Source organism: Triticum aestivum, chromosome 4D (assembly GCF_018294505.1).
Source record: "Triticum aestivum cultivar Chinese Spring chromosome 4D, IWGSC CS RefSeq v2.1, whole genome shotgun sequence".
NCBI lineage: Eukaryota > Viridiplantae > Streptophyta > Magnoliopsida > Poales > Poaceae > Triticum > Triticum aestivum.
In genome coordinates, this window is record NC_057805.1 from 404,036,865 (window position 1) to 404,044,380 (window position 7,516).

Sequence of the window (7,516 nt, forward strand, 5' to 3'; positions counted from 1 at the left end):
CCGCCTTGACGATCCCAGCGCCGACCACCCCCACCACTGCTAGATAGGCCATTCCCCCGCCGGAAAAGAGAGAGGGTTTCGCCGCGGCATCCTCCACCCCGTTCTTGGGCCAACTTTCCGGTGCTTCGGCCGCGCAGGGCGGGATACCGGCGCCGGCGGCCCTACCACGCCCGCCAGGTGTTCGGCGATTTGTCTGCTCGGCGATGGACTCGGACGACGAGGAGGCGCTCGCGGCGCTACTGGAGGAGGAAGCCGATGTCGACGCCCAGGACGAAGAGCATCTCATGGTCGTCGCAGCCCTGACCAGCTTGCTCGCGAGAAATGCAAAGCCGCGGCGAGGTGGCTCAGCAACGGGCCGGCTGAAGGCGAAGCAGAGGCATCGAATGGAAGGCTATTGCTTGCTCTACTCCAACTACTTCACCGACGCTCCACTTCACGGCGACAAAGTATTTTGGCGTCGTTGTCGGATGAGCCGAAAGCTCTTCCTCGGGATTGTGAATTCCATCCGGGGGTTCGACAGCTACTTCAAGTGCAAGAAGGATTGCACCAGCACACTTGGATTCACCTCACTAGAGAAGTGCACGACAGCTATGAGGATGCTTGCATATGGAGCTCCTGGTGATTCATTCGAAGACTATGGGCGCATGGCCAAGTCCACGACCATTGAGTGTTTCTACAAGTTCTGCAGAGCAGTTGTGGCAGTGTTTGGACCGCAATACTTGAGATCACCCAATGCTGAAGACACTGCTCGGGTCCTAGCACAGAATGTATCAAGAGGATTTCCTGGGATGCTTGGAAGCATCGACTGCATGCATTGGAAATGGAAAAATTGTCCATTTGCTTGGCAAGGGATGTACAAAGGCGCCAAGATGGTTGCAGTGTGGTACTTGAGGCAGTGGCCACACACGACCTCTGGATTTGGCACTCCTTCTTTGGTATGCAGGGAACTCACAATGACATCAGCGTATTGCAGTGCTCCCTTGTCTTTGCCAAGCTTGTTGAATGTCATTCTCCACCAGTGAACTTTGAGGTCAATGGGCGACGCTAAAACAAGGGATACTACCTAGCAGATGGTATCTATCCGAGATGGTCCGCATTTGGAAGACTATCTCAAACCCTGTGCCAGGAGGCAAGTACTCCCACTTTGCGAATGTTCAGGAGGCTTGCAGGAAGGATGTCGAGCGGGCATTTGGTGTGCTCCAATCTCGATTTGTTGTTGTCTGGTACCCTGCTCAAACCTAGTCAAAAGATCAAATGTGGGAGATCATGACTTGCTGTGTCATTTTGCACAACATGATCATTGAGAGCGAGCAGGAAGAGCCAGTGTTTGACACTGAACCATATTACAGGCAGGGTCCTCTTGCCCAAGTTGATCACCACCTACTGGCAACCTGGACTGCCTTCCTCATATGCGTCAGGAGATCCGAGACCCACTGGTGCATCAACAACTGCAGCAGGATCTGGTAGAGCACCTATGGAGGCTCAAGGGCAACACCTAGCTCGACATGTGATGAAATATGAGTTTTTATTTGTTAAACTATATAATTTGTATTAAACTATTTGTTGCTGAACTATTTGTGGAACTATTTGATTTCTATTAATTTTCTGTGATGAACTATGTGATAAAAAATAGCTTCTGTTGAATTTGCGCCGAAGCACGGCGAATATGGGCCGACATTAGTCAATTTGCACCGATAGCGGGCCAATTTTGCGCCTAAAGTGGGCAAATTTGTGCCAAAATTGGGCCGAAATCGGCGCCTGGGGGCGGCGGCTGGGAACCCAATTGCCCCCGCGCCGATTTTAGCTTCGATTCGCCCCGAGGCGGCGATATTTCAAGCCCCCTGGGGGCAAACAGCTGCAGATGCTCTAACCACAACCCCACTGACCACATGTAGCCACGCCACCAGTGTGTTGCCCATTCACGCCGGCGAATCCGGCCTCCCTCGAGTCGCAACCACCCCAAGCCTCCACAATAGTCATCATCATAGCCCCAATCCAGCCACCTCCGTTCTCCCTGCCGCCAGATCTATCCTTGCTGCCGCTAGATCCCTTGATTTCGGATGCCCGTTAGTCAAATCCGACCGCCCTCGAGGTTCTTTTTCGCTGAGGTCCTCTGTCATCACGAAGGCCACAGAGCTCCTTCGCCACCGCCATGGGAGATGTCCCAGTTGCTCAGCCCCAAGCCCCATACCATACCACGACATGAGGCTCAAGTCGTCTGTCCTCTACGTGACTGAGGTGTGCGACCCAAATACAGGGGAGAATGAGGTGCTCGACACCTTCAAATCTCTGAAGTTGGCGACGTGCGTGTACAACATGATGGTACTTCCAGGACCATGCAGTGCTCAATTTCCTCGAGGATGGTTTCCAAGCGCATTTCCTCCCCGTCGTTTGGATCGTCACCTGTGAAGAGGATAAGGTGCAACGCCGGGCCAAGTCACAATGCAAGTCCATGGCCAAAGATGAGCTCTATGTGGTGAAGTTCATTGAGCCAATCAAAACCTCCTTGCCTAGAACATTGCATTCTTCGAGGAAAAGGAGGCATGTCACAAGACATTATAGGATAAGGATCTCAAGAGGGACACCGAGGTCAATAAGGGGTGTGTGTGTGTGTGGAATAAATTGATAGATGTTTACAAATTGTATAATTGTTATAGATTGGGTTGTGTATTGAGTTTATTTTGCTTGATTGAAGTATGACTAAAAGGAGGTGTGAGATGATGCACATCTAAAGATACTCATACAAGTATTCAGTGAAGAGGTTGAAAGTGGGAATAGGCCCTTAGGTTATTTAGCTAAATGGTAAGAATAACATTTTGGAGAAACGGGAAGCAAGAAGGGGAAAGAAGTATCCCAAGGATAAATTCAAGAACAAATGGGATGCAATCAAAATAGAGTATGTTGTTTTCATGGAGTTGAAAAATGAAGCAGTTGGGCTTGGATGAAATGATGCAAAGTGAACAATTGGTTGCTCTAAAGAACGGTGGGTTGAAGGTAGAGTAGAATTTTTTTTCATTTGGCATGGTTTTTATATGACTGCACTACCTAACTTGTGCATTTATTTTCAGAGGTGTTAGGAGAAGACAAGGAAGAAATTAAATGCAATCATTTGAAGTTCAAACAACATGGTCCGAAGCACCCTGAAGATTTACACATCATATTTGACAAAGTACATGTCAAATGGGCTAGTGCTTCTTGTGTTGGAGTTTATCCTCTGATGAATCAAGTGATGATAATGTGGTTCCCTTAGAGAAACCGATGATCGATAGTGCTGAAATGAAGTTGGCATATTTGAAGAAACCAAAAGCAAACAAGAAGCGCAAGTAGCCCTCTAGTGCAAAGGAGGAGAAGGATGAGAAGTGTCCGTTCTATCGATTGTAGAAGCAGACTAGACCATAAAGGCGCATGTTGTCGCGCCCATGTATCTTAGCAAAGGAAGATACTTATACTTGGTAATGCTCTGATGGTTTAAATATCTTTTGTAAGATGTGATGATTTAAATACCTAAGATAATGTGTACAAATCAAATGGATTTATAGTGTAACATGAACACATCCATACACACATTTGCCAAATTGATTGGTCTGGTGAGGGGCATAGTATTGTTGGACATCAAAGCTTAGATAGGCGAGTGCACATGCTAAGTGCAAAACAACATGGTTTAGCAAGACACCTAAGAATCCAAAAAGTCTAGCATCTCTCTCCACATTAAAAAATCCAATAGTTTAGTATGTGTGATAGCATCAAATTCATCCTGTCTAACACAATGGAGAGATGAATGTCTGTGATACGTCCATTTTGCATCATGCCTTTATGTTCATATTTATTGCATTATGGGCTGTTATTACACAATATATCACAATACTTATGCCTATTCTCTCTTATTTTATAAGGTTTACATGAAGAGGGAGAATACCGGCAGCTGGAATTCTGTGCTGGAAAAGGAGCAAATATTAGAGACCTATTCTGCACAACTCCAAAAGTCCTGAAACTTCACGGAGTATAAAAAATATTGGGTGAAGAAAGAACCAGAGGGGGCCCACCAGCCAGCCACAAGGGTGGAGGGCGCGCCCTCCCCTGGGCGCGTCCCCCGACCTTGTGGGCCCTCTGGTAGGCCTGTCACGCCCATGATGCGGCTATATCTCCCACGTGTCGAGGCACGACTTAGAGGCATAACCGCATTGTGGTTTTGTCGCAAGAAGGGTCATCTTCACACAATCCCGTGTAATGAACAAGAATGGGATAACGAGAGTTGGCTTTCAATCGCCACTTCACACAATACATAAATTAATTCATACATCATCCAACATCCACACATAGACCGACTACAGTCAAATCCAAATGAAAATAAGATAACCCCAAATGCTAGATCCCCGATCGTCCCAACTAGGCTCCACTAACGATCATCCGGAAAAGAAACATAGTAACGACCACGTTCCTCGTCGAACTCCCACTTGAGCTCGGTTGCGTCATCTGCACTGGTATCGTCGACACCTGCAACTGTTTTGGTAGAATCTATGAGTCACGAGGACTCAGCAATCTCACACCCGCGAGATCAAGACTATTTAAGCTTATAGGAAAGGATGGTGTAAAGAGCTGCAGCAAGCACTAAGCATATATGGTGGCTACCATACGCAAAGAAGAGCGAGAAGAGAAGCAACGCAACGGTCACGAAGCTAGAAATGATCAAGAAGTGATCCTGAAACTACTTATGTTCATGCATAACTCAAACCGTGTTCACTTCCCGGACTCCACCGAAAAGAGACCATCACGGCTACACACAGTTGATGTATTTTAATTAAGTCAAGTGACAAGTTCTCTACAACCGGACATTAACAAATTCCCATCTTCCTCATAACCGCGGGCATGGCTTTCGAACGATAATACCCTGCAGGGATGTCCCAACTTAGCCCATTATAAGCTCTCACGGTCAACGAAGGATAAACCTTCTCCCGGGAAGACCCAATCAGTCTCAGAATCCCGGTTTACAAGACATTTCGACAATGGTAAAACAAGACCAGCAAAGCCGCCCGAATGTGCCGACAAATCCCGATAGGAGCTGCACATATCTCGTTCTCAGGGCACACCGGATGAGCAGTCCGTACAACTAAAACCAGGCCTCAAGTTTCCCCGAGGTGGCGCTGCAAAGGGCTCTAGTTTGGACCAGCACTCGGAGGAACACTGGCCCGGGGGTTTAAATAAAGATGACCCTCGGGCTCGCGAAAACCAAAGGGAAAAAGGCTTAGGTGGAAAATGGTAAAACCAAGGTTGGGCCTTGCTGGAGGAGTTTTATTCAAGGCGAACTGTCAAGGGGGTCCCATAAATCACCCAACCGCGTAAGGAAAGCAAACTCAAGGAACATAATACCGGTATGACGGAAACTAGGGCGGCAAGAGTGGAACAAAACACCAGGCATAAGGCCGAGCCTTCCACCCTTTACCAAATATATATATGCATTAATTTAATAAGAGATATTGTGATATTCCAAAAATATCCATGTTCCAACATGGAACCAACTTCAACTTCACCTGCAACTAGCAACGCTATAAGAAGGGCTGAGCAAAAGCGATAACTTAGCCAAACAACGGTTTGCTAGGAAAGGATGGTTAGAGGCTTGACATGGCAATATGGGAGGCATGATATAGCAAGTGCTAGGTAGCGCAGCATAGCAATAGAACGAACAACTAGCAAAACAAATATAGAAGTGATTTCGAGGGTATGGTCATCTTGCCTGCAAGGTTCTCAGAGTTGTCGAAAGTTTGATCCTCGTAAGCGTAGTCAACAGGTTCCTCGTTCACGAACTCGTCTCCCGGCTCTACCCACAGCAAGAACACAAGCAATGGACCCACAATCAATCACGGAAAATGCACAAGCAACATGATGCAATACATGCATGATATGCAAGATATGATATGCGATGCGCATGCGTGCTCCGGAAGAAAAAGGATGAACAAGGTAGTAACTTGGTAAACCAAGTATGCCACTGGAAAGATGAGATGATTTTGGTCGAAATCGATATAAAGATCACCGGAAACGGATGCACGGTTTGCAAATGACAAGCAAAACAAGAATGACACGATTCTGCGATTAACAGCAAGATAGCACTTAGAATACATCAAGTAACTATGCTACAGCACTCCAACATAGCAACAAAGCATATGGCAGTAATCTATAGGAGATGCCTGACAAATGATGAACACTAAGCTACGGCTAGATCACACAATAACAGGTTCAAACAAGCATGGAAAAAGTGCAAAAGATATCAGCTTCACAGACTTGGTGAAATTACTGGACATGGCAGAAACAGCATCGGGTAGCAATGTTCAGAGCAAGAAAAACACATGCTACAGGAACTTATCATATCAAAACAAGGCAGGACATGAATCTACTAAATGCATGGAACAACATTCCCTTACTGACCATGAGCCAAAAAGGATCAGAAGATATGATGGCACCCATGTAAACGTAGCAAGTTTCGTTAACAGGTTACAGACTTAGCAGAAAACAGAACATGGCACTAACAGAATTATGAAGGCCTCTTTGTGAGCTTAATTCACTCATCACAAAGCAATGCATGACAAAACAAGCATACCTACAACAATATGGCTTGTTTATGAAGCTATCCATGGCAAGAGCAAGTTCATAGCATGTATGAAGCAACTACAACAACCTTGGCAAAATTGAATATCATGTTAACAATCTGCCAGGAATATTTTATAGCAAACGTAGAGCAAGATTAAGACATGCTAGGGCACTCCATAATTGCAAACAGGGGCATGGATGGATGGAGCACAACTATATATACAAAAGATCCGTACTGAACATGTCCAAAAGAAGCATGGATCTCACTGTAGACACATGGATACATGGCAACAAAATAACAGCAGTAACAGACAGCAAAATCCTAAGTCCCTGAAAACAGAAACATCACGAAGCCTAGTTTGCATGCTTGTGCTAGTCACCACATAAATCACAAAAATACATGGCATACACTTTTGTAAATATGGCATGGCATAGATCAAAACACCTGTAGCGCTCATGCCCATAAGATGCACAATCAAATGTAGCAAAAATAACAAAACACCAAGTTCTGATAAGTAACAGCAGTAAACATCATATAGCGCTCCTGCACCAGAGATTTGGGCATCAATATGGACTCAAACGAACGTGGCACAATGGAATGAAATGAAGAGCATCTCGAGGCGAACATTTAGATATATCATGCAGGCAAAACGGAGTAGTATGCCATGAGATATGATGCGATGAACAGGAGCATATAATGTGAAAAACTTCGGGACTTGGAGGAAAAATCGGGTCAACCTTATCCCGATCCAGATCTGGCGTGCTCTACGAGGATTGTCGGAGTTGGCCGGGGTTGGAGAGGAGGCCGGAGGAAGGAGAGGGCGGCCGGCCGGAGGGAGAGGGAGGAGACGGCGGGCTCGGGGGCGCGGCGGAGACGGGCGACGACGCGGTGGGGACGGCGCCGGCACCGGCGGGGGCGGGCGGCAGCGGGGTG